Here is a 13022-nt window from a genome sequence, read left to right as displayed (position 1 = left end):
ATTTAGTAACATATTGTTTAGCCTCCATGTGTTTGTGTTTTTTTTTTGGTTTTTTTCCCCTGTAATTCATTTCTAATCTCATAGCGTTGTGGTCAGAAAAGGTGCTTGATATGATTTCAATTTTCTTAAATTTACTGAGGCTTGATTTGTGACCCAAGATGTGATGTATCCTGGAGAATGTTCCATGCGCACTTGAGAAGAAAGTGTAATCTGCTGTTTTTGCATGGAATTTCCTATAAATATCAATTAAATCTATCTGGCCTACTATGTCATTTAAAGCTTCTGTTTCCTTATTTATATTCATTTTGGATGATCTGTCCATTGGTGTAAGTGAGGTGTTAAAGTCCCCCAGTATTATTGTGTTGCTGTCGATTTCCTCTTTTATAGCTGTTAGCAGTTGCCTTATGTATTGAAGTGCTCCTATGTTGGGTGCATATATATTTATAATTGTTATATCTTCTTCTTGGATTGATCCCTGGATCATTATGTGGTGTCCTTCCTTGTCTCCTGTAACATTCTTTATTTTAAAGTCTATTTTATCTGATATGAATATAGCTCCTCCAGCTTTCTTTTGATTTCCATTTGCATGGAATATCTTTTTCCATCCCCTCACTTTCAGTCTGTATGTGTCCTTAGGTCTGAAGTGGGTCTCTTGTAGACAGCATATAGATGGGTCTTGTTTTTGTATCCATTAAGCAAGCCTGTGTCTTTTAGTTGGAGCATTTAATCCATTCATGTTTAAGGTAATTATCGATATGTATGTTCCTATGACCATTTTCTTAATTGTTTTGGGTTTGTTTTTGTAGGTCGTTTTCTTCTCTTGTGTTTCCCACTTAGAGAAGTTCCTTTAGCATTTGTTGTAGAGCTGGTTTGGTGGTGCTGAATTCTCTTAGCTTTCACTTGTCTGTAAAGCTTTTGATTTCTCCATCGAATCTGAATGAGATCCTTGCCGGGTAGAGTAATCTTGGTTGTAGGTTCTTCCCTTTCATCACTTTAAGTATATCATGCCACTCCCTTCTGGCTTGTAGAGTTTCTGCTGAGAAATCAGCTGTTAACCTTATGGGAGTTCCCTTATATGTTATTTGTCGTTTTTCCCTTGCTGCTTCCAATAATTTTTCTGTGTCTTTAATTCTTTCGAATTTGATTACTATGTGTCTCAGAGTGTTTCTCCTTGGGTTTATCCTGTATGGGACTCACTGCGCTTCCTGGACTTGGGTGTCTATTTCATTTCCCATGTTAGGGGAGTTTTCAACTATAATCTCTTCAAATGTTTTCTCTGGTCCTTTCTCTCTCTCTTCTCCTTCTGGGACCCCTGTAATGCAAATGTTGTTGCGTTTAATGTTGTCCCAGAGGTGTCTTAGGCTGTTTTCATTTCTTTTCATTCTTTTTTCTTTAGTCTGTTCCGCAGCAGTGAATTCCACCATTCTGTCTTCCAGGTCACTTATCCGTTCTTCTGCCTCAGTTATTCTGCTATTGATTCCTTCTAGTGTAGTTTTCATTTCAGTTATTGTATTGTTCATCTCTGTTTGTTTGTTCTTTAATTCTTCTAGGTCTTTATTAAACATTTCTTGCATCTTCTTGATCTTTGCCTCCATTCTTATTCCGAGGTCCTGGATCATCTTCACTATCATTATTCTGAATTCTTTTCCTGGAAGGTTGCCTATCTCCACTTCATTTAGTTGTTTTTCTGGCGTTTTATCTTTTTCCTTCATCTGGTACACAGCCCTCTGCCTTTTCATCTTGCCTATCTTTTTGTGAATATGGTTTTTTTTCCCACAGCCTGCAGGATTGTAGTTCTTCTTGCTTCAGCTGTCTGCCCTCTGGTGCATGAGGCTATCTAAGAGGCTTGATGGGAGGGACTGTTGGTGGGTAGAGCTGACTGTTGCTCTGGTGGGCAGAGCTCAGTAAAACTTTAATCTGCTTGACTGTGGATGGGTGGTGCTTGGTTCCCTCCTTGTTGGTTGTTTGGCCTGAGGCAACCCAACACTGGAACCTACCTGGGCTCTTTGGTGGGGCTAGTGACAGACTCTGGGACGGATCATGCCAAGGAGTACTTCCCAGAACTTCTGCTGCCAGTGTCCTTGTCCCCACGGTGAGCCACAGCACCCCCCACCCTGGCCTCTGCAGAAGACCCTCCAACACTAGCAGGTTGGTCTGGTTCAGTCTCCCCTGGGGTCACTGCTCCTTCCCCTGGGTCCTGACACACACACTAATTTGTGTGTGCCCTCCAAGAGTGGAGTCTCTGTTTCCTCCAGTCCTGTCGAAGTCCTGCAATCAATTCTCACTAGGCTTCAAAGTCTGATTCTCTAGGAATTCCTCCTCCCGTTGCCGGACCCCCAGGTTGGGAAGCCTGATGTGGGGCTCAGAACCTTCACTCCAGTGGGTAGACTTCTGTGGTATAAGTGTTCTCCAGTCTGTGAGTCACCCACCCAGCAGTTATGGGATTTGATTTTACTGTGATTGCGCCCCTCTTACCATCTCATTGTGGCTTCTCTTTTGTCTTTGGATGTGGGATGTCTTTTTTGGTGCGTTCCAGTGTCTTCCTCTCGATGATTGTCCAGCAGCTAGTTGTGACTGGTGTTCTCGCAAGAGGGAGTGAGAGCACGTCCTTCTACTCCGCCATCTTGGTTCCTCCTCCTTCTTTACAGTCTTTTGAATAAACATGAATTATAACTGCATTGATAATAGATTTATTTCTTCTGTCATATCCCCATATAAACAGCCATTAACTAATTTATTTTGGAAGATGAATGGCAAGCTATGAAATTTCTAGTTCAAAGTTGTGTTCAATTACATTTTTTTTTTTTTTTTACAATAAAAAGGGTTATGGTCAAAGGTGTCAGAATAATTTTAACTGTGCTTGGTTTGTTTATAAACCTTCCTTTACACTACTAGCATCTATTTGTTTTTTAAACCACAAGTGACTATATCATATTATTTTTATGAAGAATTCATCTTTCATCTGGGAGTGTGAATTTGCTTAGTTGCTTTTATCTTCTTAATCAACCATTTTTTCCCTCATGAATATATATATCATCTATGCATCCATCTCTTCTATAAATATACTATTTGTAAATAATAATTGATTTGTTGAAATGATTCAGTTTTTCTTCTTTACAATCCAGTTTAGAAAGTTTTCTGAATTTGAAATCTTTAGAGGCTTCAGTTTATCTCAATATAAAATGGAGGAGAAATTACATTCTAATAGAAAATTCAAATTTTCCTTAGAAATTAGACTGACACTCTTGAGCTAACAGAAACTTTTTAAGCTAAAATTCTGAGTCCAAGTGCCATAGAGCATATCAATTACAGATAAAATATTTTTGAATGGTCAAAACTAAATAGAATTTATGTTCTTTTTTTGCTTCAGAATAAAACTATAGCTAATTAAAGTGAACATTGTAAGGAAGGAAGAAAGATAAGGCTAACTACTGATATTTTCCTATATGACAAATTGCAGCTGCCTCAAATCCTTGTGGATTTGTCGAATTAGAAGCAAGAAAGGAAGGTAGGAGGGAAGCTAGGAAGGAAGGGAAAAATACATGAATATGCTATAGTAAACCTCCTCAAAGAGTGACTTGATAGCTCACAGAAGTGCTTTCAAAAACACTGTAGAAGTGGGAGGGAAGCAGGATTAGGGGGAGAAGTTGAACTGGGGTGCAGTTGCAAAGGGATCTCAGCTCTCCTATGGGGAGACCTGGAACTGTGATCCTTCAGAGAATTGCTAATTGAGTCAAAGGGACTGGGTCTTTATATCACTGCATCACTCATTGGTTGCAGTCTACCCCTGACGTGGCGAGCATGATATAGTGCTAGTGGCTTTCTTTGGCCAAGGGCAATTCCTGGAGAGGGACTCATCTGCAAGCCCTCGGCAATCAACACTCCCAGGAGCTGGCAGATGAGAGGGTGCTGAGTCAGATCTGGGCAGCACACAACCTTATCTGTGAGAATGGAAGACTCTCTTGACGTAAGTGAGCCTTGGCCTTTTAAAAGAATCTCTAATATAAACATACCATTGTAGACAATTCAGTAACTTCCCTGCCTCCTCTGCAGTGAGGGCCCTATGTAAATCGCTGTTGGATCTATTGGGTGGGAACTTGTTTAGATCTTTTGGGTCTCTGCCCCAGGCCAGTCCTTCCCACCTTTCCTTATAGGATGCTGGCTGGTCCTGCTTAACATGGAATGATATCTGGCAATGACTGCAGCTCATCTGATTTCTAATCATTGTCAATGTCTGTCTCCGTGTACTCCTGGATTCCCTGCTTCTGGGTCCCGTACATGTGAATGGATGCATTAATAGTGTATGAAAGGGAAAAGGAGTGTGATACTCTCATGCCTTCAATACCCTGATGGGCTTCTGACTGTTTGCTTTACTGTCAGCTGGTCATCTACCAGCTCTGGCCCTGCTGCAATGAGCTTGTTTCTTTGGGGCCTTATCTTACACCTCCTCCCCCCTCCCACCCCAGTCTGAAGCAGTATTCAGACTCATTCTGACTTAGCCCCAGACTTCCCCTGCAACATTAAAACAGTGAGCATATCCTATACCCTGATCATGCTATTCATCTGTAGTTTCAAGTTGCAAGAATTTTGCGAGGCGAATTTCAAGCAGTGGAAAATTTGTGTGTCATATATAAAACTAGATGAAGTTTTGTGAGGTTTTTAACAGTTAAAATCTAGTACAACCTTAGCCAAGCTGAACTTTGTAGAGGTTGGGGCCTTTATTTCCGAATCTCTTCCTGTATACAATTAATTTTGCACACATTGAGAATTTATAGCTGTACTGAAAATGAATGGTTTGTTGGATTTTAAACAAAACAAGAGAATTACTTTGATCCATTAAATCACTCTGCTTGTTCTGTCTTGATTTCTGCTCAGTTACATCATTCACAGAAAAAGGGAAGGAGATGTGTTAGTTTGTAGATTCTCTTTTCTGCTTATTCCCAGATAGATTGTTTGTTTTATTTTTTTATTCTAAGTTTAGGCTCAATCTACCACTTCAAGACAAAAGATAATGCCCATATTTCCCAATCAGATAACCAATAAAGGAAAAAAATAATCCCTATAGTGATAAAGATACACTTCAGAGGAACAAAACTATATTCTATGCATAAAAATAATTTGGTTAAATGAAAAAGCTGAGATTCCACAGGAAAGCGTTTCCTTTAAGTTATAGATGGTAAGACTTTAAGCACTTGAAGTATATAAAAAATTCAGTCAAACCAGGTTAAGGGCAAAAAGAAAGCCATATTTTTGAAGCCTTGAATTCTGAAGTCTTAAAAATATGAAGTATAATTTACCAGAATTATACCTTAAATTTATTCACTCGACAAACATTTAACAGGGAATTACCTGGCAGTCCAGTGGTTAGGACTCAGCGCTTTCTCTGCCATGGCTTGTGTTCCGTCCTTAGTCAGGGAACTAAGATCCTGCAAACCACACAACATGGCCAAAAAACAAAGAAAAAAACAAACAACAACAACAAAAAACTGAACAAATATCCAATATAGATATACCATCACATTAGAAATGATGTGTTCTCTGTTGGTGGGAACGTAAATTGGTGCAGCCACTATGGAAAACAGTATGGAGTTTCCTTAAAAAGCTAAAAATAGAACTACCATATGATCTAGTGTTCCCACTCCTGGGCATATATCCAGAAAAGATGAAATCTAATTGAAAAAGATACATGCACCCCAATATGCATAGCAGTGCTATTTACAATAGCTAAGACTTGGAAGCAACCCAAGTTCCCACTGGCTTAAGATGTGGTATATATGAATATATATACAATGAAATGCTACTCAGCCATAAAAAAAGAATGAAATTCTGCCATTTGCAGCAACACGGATGGACCCAGAGAATATTATACTTAGTGAAGCCAGACAGAGAAAGACAAATATTATGATATCACTTATAGGTGGAATCTAAAAAGTAATACAAATGAATCTATTTACAAAACAGAAACAGACTCACAGACATAGAAAACAAACTTATGGTTACCAAAGGGGGAAGGAGAGGGAGGGATAAATTAGGAGTTTGGGATTAATAGACACAAACTACTATACATAAGATAGACAAGCAACAGGGATTTACTCTATAGTACAGGGAACTATATTCAATATCTTGTAATAACCTAAAATTGAAAGTAATCTGAAAAAACCAACTAAATCACTTTGCTGTACACCTGAAACACAATATTATAAATCAACTATATTTCAATAAAAATAAAAAAATAAATAGCGTGTTCTCGAGGGTGGCATCTCCAATATAGCTGCTGAATATGTTCTTTGTCACGTTCCTCCCACTCCCCCAACAAAAACAATGTATCCATGTAGAAAAGTGCCTTTGTGGGAGCTGTGAGATCAGGATCACGTGCCAAAGGACTTGGGAGGAGTCTCGCTTACCCATGCATTGGGTATGAGGCACATAGATCTCGCCTCAGCTATGGACCCTGCAGTGACCTGTGAATTGGCTCCAGCACCTCTTGGCTATGGTTCGGGAGCCCATGGAAAACAATGCCTTAGGCAATCATCCTCAGATGAGAAAAATGAAAGAATGCTACTTTATGCCCTTTGTGTGACTTGACTCACTTTATTAACTTTTTAAACAGAAGTTCTGTAATCTCTATAGCTTCTGCCAAAACTTGACTAAGCCTTGAGAATTCCTTGCCATGTTACTGTTGTATGATTCAAAAAGAATTCTTTTATTTTGTCTCTTTCTTCTCCTTCATGACCCTTCCCTTGTTTATGTTTTCTTCTCTTTCACCTCCTCTTCTTTCTTCTCTCATTTATTCATAAGCTTACCTTTATTTTTATGCTTCTCCATTTTTCACCATCTCGCCTTCAGTTTCTCATGTTTTGTTTTCTTTTTCTCCCATCCTTTTTTCTTTATTGGAAATGTATTACATTCAGGACACTGTTGTATATTGTAAGGTACACAAATATGATAAGAAGGGTTATTGCCCTCAACCAACTCATATTCTTGAATGGTAAAATTTCTTACCAGTACCTTTCCCAAGAATTAAAATAATTAAGTCAAAAGAAAACTTCTGGCATTTCTACCTAGACAATAAATAAACAATATTATTTTAATTGGGGTAGATATTTTCTAGAAAAACAAAATCATTTGTGTTCATTTTTGTATTATATCTCCACTTGCAAATGGTTTAAATTCACTTAAAACATCCAATTTATGTCACCAATTCTTTCTTTGACGTTCTGTGGACTGCTTAAAATCAAATATCCAACTTCACTAGAAGGACGCTTAATGGATTTTTGTCAATTACATATTCCATTTTGTTCTTTCATATAAAAGAGCCACCTAAGAGTATTATCATTTACATGTTATTATCTAGAAATCCTTTATTTCTCTTTTCCAATATAACAGGTTGTCAAGAAACGGGAAGATTCTAAGATTTCACCCTGCTTGCAAGTTGTTAGCCTGCCACAGTTTTGTGGATGCTGTCAGAAGATGCAAGACTCCTGGGTCAGAGTCAAAGTTTATTACTCCCAGAAATAGCAGTAGCCAGATGGTCATCACCATCCCATATCAGAATCATTTCTGTGAGACTAGGTCAAACTGGTTAAATGGAGGGCTACCCTTATATGAATCTTAAAAAGTTTCAGTGGCTACTGTTGGTGGCCAACTTCCTAAAAGGACCACTGAAATAATATGTTGATTAAATAAAATGAAGTTTATTATTCTCCAGTAAGGGAAACCACCTTCTTGACAGAATTTTAGTATCTTAGAAAAGGAGAGATCAAGGGTGGATATTTATAAGAATTTAGGGTCTGGTTTTAGGGAGTCTTTCAATAACAGGGAGCTAATTGGGATTGAAGGATCCTCTAGTAGTTTAGAATTAGTGATCACAGAAAGGTGAGGGTGTTGAATTAAGTTTTGATAATTAAACAGTTATTTGATAAGCAAGCAATTTGCCCTTTTGTGTTATGTATTGTCCACAGGAGGAGCTATTTACTCTGATGAGCAACCTGTTGTTTTGAAAGGGGGCTAGTGGAAGAGTTGATTATTTGGATAAATGGATTTTTAGTATTCCTGTAACTTTGTCTTATTGGGCAAGCATTTCCTGCAATAGTAGTCATGTTCATATAGACAGTCTTAGTTCTTTTTTAAAAATTTATATTATTGAAGTACAGTTGATTTACAGTGCTGTGTTAGTTTCTGTGTACGGCAAAGAGATTCAGTTAAAAATATATGTAATAGTTTGCATCTGCTAATCCCAAACCCCCAGTCCCTCCTTCCCCCATGCCCTTCACCCTTGGCAACCACAAGTCTGTCCTCTATGTCTGTAAAGTCTTAGTTCCACTAAGGTATTTACTTGTAGGCAGTTTATTCTCTCCAGGCATTAGTATGTTAATCCAAGCACATTATTTAATTGATTAAATGGAAGAAAATTTGTGGATAGGAGAGATGAAGTGTAATCTGGTAGAATCAAAGATATGGGCCAAGGGCGGAGAGGTGGAGGTTAGGGCATGATGACAGAATATTCAGCCTATTTAGTGAATAACAGGAAGGAGTTGAGTAAATGCAGTGAGCATCAAACCCAGAATAGGTGGGATATAGGAGAGTTCCCAGTATTGAACCCTAGACAACAGGCAATGTGGAAGTAGCTTCCATGGCTGCTCAACGGCACCAGGGTCAGCTAGGCATACGTGGCATAATAAATAATTTGCCTGTTTTTTGTCCTGTGTTCCTGGCATGGAGCTCCTAAACCCATTGGAATCTCCTGAGCGACAGGAATCTTTATTATGCTAACTAGGTGATTGATTCACCAGAGGCCCCTGAATAGCTTCCAGATAGGGGCTGGTCACCAGAAAGACCAACCATATGATTAGGAGGTTGTGACTTTGGGCCAGCCTGTCCTCAGGGGGAGGAGAGAAGGGCTGGAGATTGGGTTCAATCATGTGGTCAATATTTTATCAATCATACCTATGTAAAGAAACCCAATAAAAACTCTAGACACTGAGCCCTGTGGAGTTTTCTGGTTGGTGAACACATAAATGGACCAGGAGGTACCTTTATAATAAAACTATATTCCTAAGTATAGCAGTTTACAGCGTTCTGTGAGTTGTTCTAGTGAATTATTGAACCTAAAGTGGGTCATGGGACCTCCTGGATTCGTAGCCAGTTGGTCAGAAGTGCAGGTGGTCTGGGAGACCCTCTGAGACTTGCAATTGGCCTCTAAAGTGCGAGCACTCTTGTGGAAGACTGAGCTTTTAAATGTGGAGTTTGATGCTAACTTCGTGTCAAAATTGGATTGCAGTGCACCCAATTGGTGTTAGACCATTTGGGGTGGAAATGGAGTAGTACACCACTGAATAAATCAACATTTCCCTAGATATAAGTGGGAAGAAATTTTCAGCTGCCTTTGGTAGACATAGGAAGCAGGAACTGAGAAATATATTCCTAGTGAAACTAAGAAAAATAAAGAGAAATATAAATTTTTTTTTGTTTTCATAAAAAAATCATTCAAGTCTACCTTGTTTCCTTAAGAATTATCATCACACCACTTTCAGATTCAGAAATATTTAATATGATCTTTGTTTTTTTGGTTTTGCTTCTCAGATAGTTTCAGCCTTTTCATAAGAACAAGTACAACTTTCTAGTAGTGTAAAGCTTAAATTTTGTTTTAAACAAAGGCAATATTCTAAGTACAACAGAACACTTCATAATTGACTTAATTTCCCCTGGTATTTTGATGCTTTAAAGGAAGACAGAAGACAGGAGAAGCAAAAGATGTATACTTAAAATTCCTACTAGAATACTTGCAGCAGCTTTAATCACTGGAGGGATTTTACTCCTTTTTACACCTGCAGCTATATAAAGCAGTCGTTCCCTAGCTAATTGAAATAAAATAATACTGAAATTGCCAGAGGTGAAATGTTCAACTTGCATACTTTACTGCTGAAAACATGTCAGTAACATTTGAGATTTTTTTCTCTTTTATTTTTGCTTCTTTAGAAAAGAGAAACGAGCTGTCACAGATTACAAGGAGAAAGGAAAATAAACATAACCAACTCTCTTTGCTTCAATCTCATCTCATAAAATGTATAGAAACTGAAGTACATTTTATACTTATCCTTGTCATTACCACAAAATGCTTAGAAAACCTAGTAAGCAAGCATCTTTTTAAAAATTGACTCGTGAATATGCATCTCTATTGTTTGTGAGAATGACTTGAAATAGAGATCTAGGTTATTTTACAGACTAGAGGAGGACTTGTAAATAACCTGTGTACTATTACTAGGATTCATTCATTGGTATTAAAGAAAGTCTTCCCTGAAGAATGCTGCCATGACTTTATAGTTCACCATACCTTTATCAGAACTGCTGCTCATTACAAGAGAAGCTCACCAGGTTGAGTTTATGCAAAGGAAATGGTGATAAATATCATCAAACATAAAATTATTAGATGAAGAAGGTTAGTAGCTTTAATAAAGTGTGACATATATGAAATGTATTGATACATAAGACTGTAAACCATGTTTTAGCATCAATTGCTGATCCTCACCTGATTAAATTATTATATTGGGGTTGCAAAATAATAATTTTTCTGATTATCACATTCATTATATATTTATTATCTTGCATCCTTCTCCAAAGGAGATTTTTTGTTGATAGTCTTTAGAAATACAATTGGTATTTTATATTACGCTCGTATCCTAATAATTTTCTAAATTCACTTATTTGTTCTAGAAGTTTTCATGTATGTATTCCAAAGGATTTTCTAAACAGATGACCACATTGTCTATGAATAAGGATAGTTTTTCTTCCTCCTTTCCAATCTGGAAGGGGTTTGTTTCTTTTTCTTGCCTAATTGTCATGGATAGAAGCCCTAGTACAATATTGATTAGAATAGGTGAGAGTGGACATCCTTGTCTTGTTTCTAGTTTTAGAGGGATAGCATTCAGTTTGCCACCATTAAGTGTGATGTTAGTTGTGAATTTTTCATAGATGCTCCTTATTGAGTTGAGAAAGTTACTTTCTATTATTTGTTTTCTGCAAGTTTTTATTAGGAATAGAAGTTGGATTAATTCAAATGATCTTTTTTCCATGTATTGAAATGAACATATGCTTTGTCTTTCTTAGTTTGTTAATATGGTGAATTACATTGATTGATTGATTTTCAAATGTTAAACTAACCTTGAATTTCTTGGATGAACCCTACTTGATCACAGTGTATTATACTCTGTATATACTGACATATTTTTTTTTTCTAAAATTTCATTAGGAATTAAAAAAAATCTAGGTTAGTGAGGGATACTGGTTAGTTTTATTTTCTTATAATGTCTTTGGCTTTAATGTCAGAGTAATTCTGGTATTATAGAATTATTGGGGGATTATTAATTTCTTTTTAATGTTTTAGGAGCATATGTATAGAATTAATTTTTTTCATTAAATGTCTGGAAGAAATGATCTGTAAAACTATTTGTGCCTGGAATTTTTTTTGTGGGAAAGTTAACTACAATTATACGTTTTAGTAGATAATATTTCTGTTTCTTCTTGAGTGGGTGTTCATAACTGTATCTTTCAAGGAATTTTTCCATTTCATATAAATCTCTGAATTTATTGACACAAATATGTTTCACAGTGTTCTCTTATCATCTTTTAGATATTCATAGAATCTACAGTGATGCTACCTCTCTCACTCCTAATATTGGCAACTGTCATCTTTTCTTTTATCTTTTTTCATCAGTCTGGTGAGAAGTATGTCAATTTTATTGATATTCTCAGAGAACCAGTTTTTGGTTTCATTGATTTTAAAAATTTTCTGATTTCTAGATAATTGATTTCTGCTGTGATATTTATTTTATTTCTTTCTCCTTTCTTCTTTGGAAGTTGGTGTCATCAAATTGAGATTATTCTTATTTTCTAGTATAAGTATTAAGTGCTTTAAATTTCTTCCTAAGTACTATTTTCATGGCATCCCACACATTTTGATATGTTGTATTAATTTCCTGGGGCTGCCATAAAAAAGCACCATAAAGTGGGTAGCTCTAAGCAACAGAAATTTATTCTCTCATAGTTCTGGAGGCTAGAAGTTTCAAATCAAGGTGTCAGCAGGGCCATGCTCCCTCTGAGACTCTGGGTAGAATCCTTCCTTGCCCCCTCCTAGCCTCTGGTGATGGCCTTAATCCTTACTATACCTTCGCTTGCAGGTGCATCACTCCAGTCTCTGCCTCTGTCATCATGTGATGTTCTTCCTGTGTGTCTCTTCTCTTCTTGTAAGGATACCAGTCATATCGGATTAAGGGCCCACCTTATCCAGTATTACCTCATCTTAACTAATTATACCTGTAATGACCCTATTTTCAAATAAGTTCACATTCTGAGGTACTTGAGGTTAAGAACTTGAACATAATTTTTTTTGAGGTGGGGGGAACAATTTAACCAATTAACAATTGTGTCTTTATTTTCATTCTGTTCAAAAAAAACATTCTGATTTGTCTTTTGACTTCTTTTTTTAGACCCATGGATTATTTAAAAGCATGTCTTTTAGTTTTCAAATATTGGAGAATTTTTCAATTTATTTTTTTGTGACTGAATTCTTATAGCCTTTGTATGTCTGAAAAAAATCTTTATTTTGACTTTATTTTTCAAAGACTTTTCCTCTGGGTATAGTGTTCTAGGTAGATGGTTTTATTTCCCCCTCAGTACTTTGGACATATTGCTCCAGTGCCTTCCCTCTTGCATTGTTTCCAACGGGAAATCTACTGTCATTTTTATGTTTTTTTAATCTGTATATTGCATGTCTTTTTTTCTTTGGCTGCTTTTAAGACTTTCTCTTTATCACTGGTTTCGAGTAATTTTATTATGATGTGCCCTGGTGTAGTGTTTTTCATGTTTCCTGTGCTAGGGTTTATTGAACTTTTTGGACTGGAGGTTTATAGTTTTCATCAAATTTAGAAAGTTTTGGAGGTTTTTCTTTCTCCTCTCCATGAGAGTCTGTAAGTACACATATCTTGGGTTCCCTGAAGTCTCACAGCTCACTGGTGCTATGTTCA

The sequence above is a fragment of the Balaenoptera acutorostrata genome, chromosome 4 (assembly GCF_949987535.1).
Source record: "Balaenoptera acutorostrata chromosome 4, mBalAcu1.1, whole genome shotgun sequence".
Taxonomy (NCBI): Eukaryota; Metazoa; Chordata; class Mammalia; order Artiodactyla; family Balaenopteridae; genus Balaenoptera; species Balaenoptera acutorostrata.
This window is presented reverse-complemented; position numbering follows the sequence as displayed.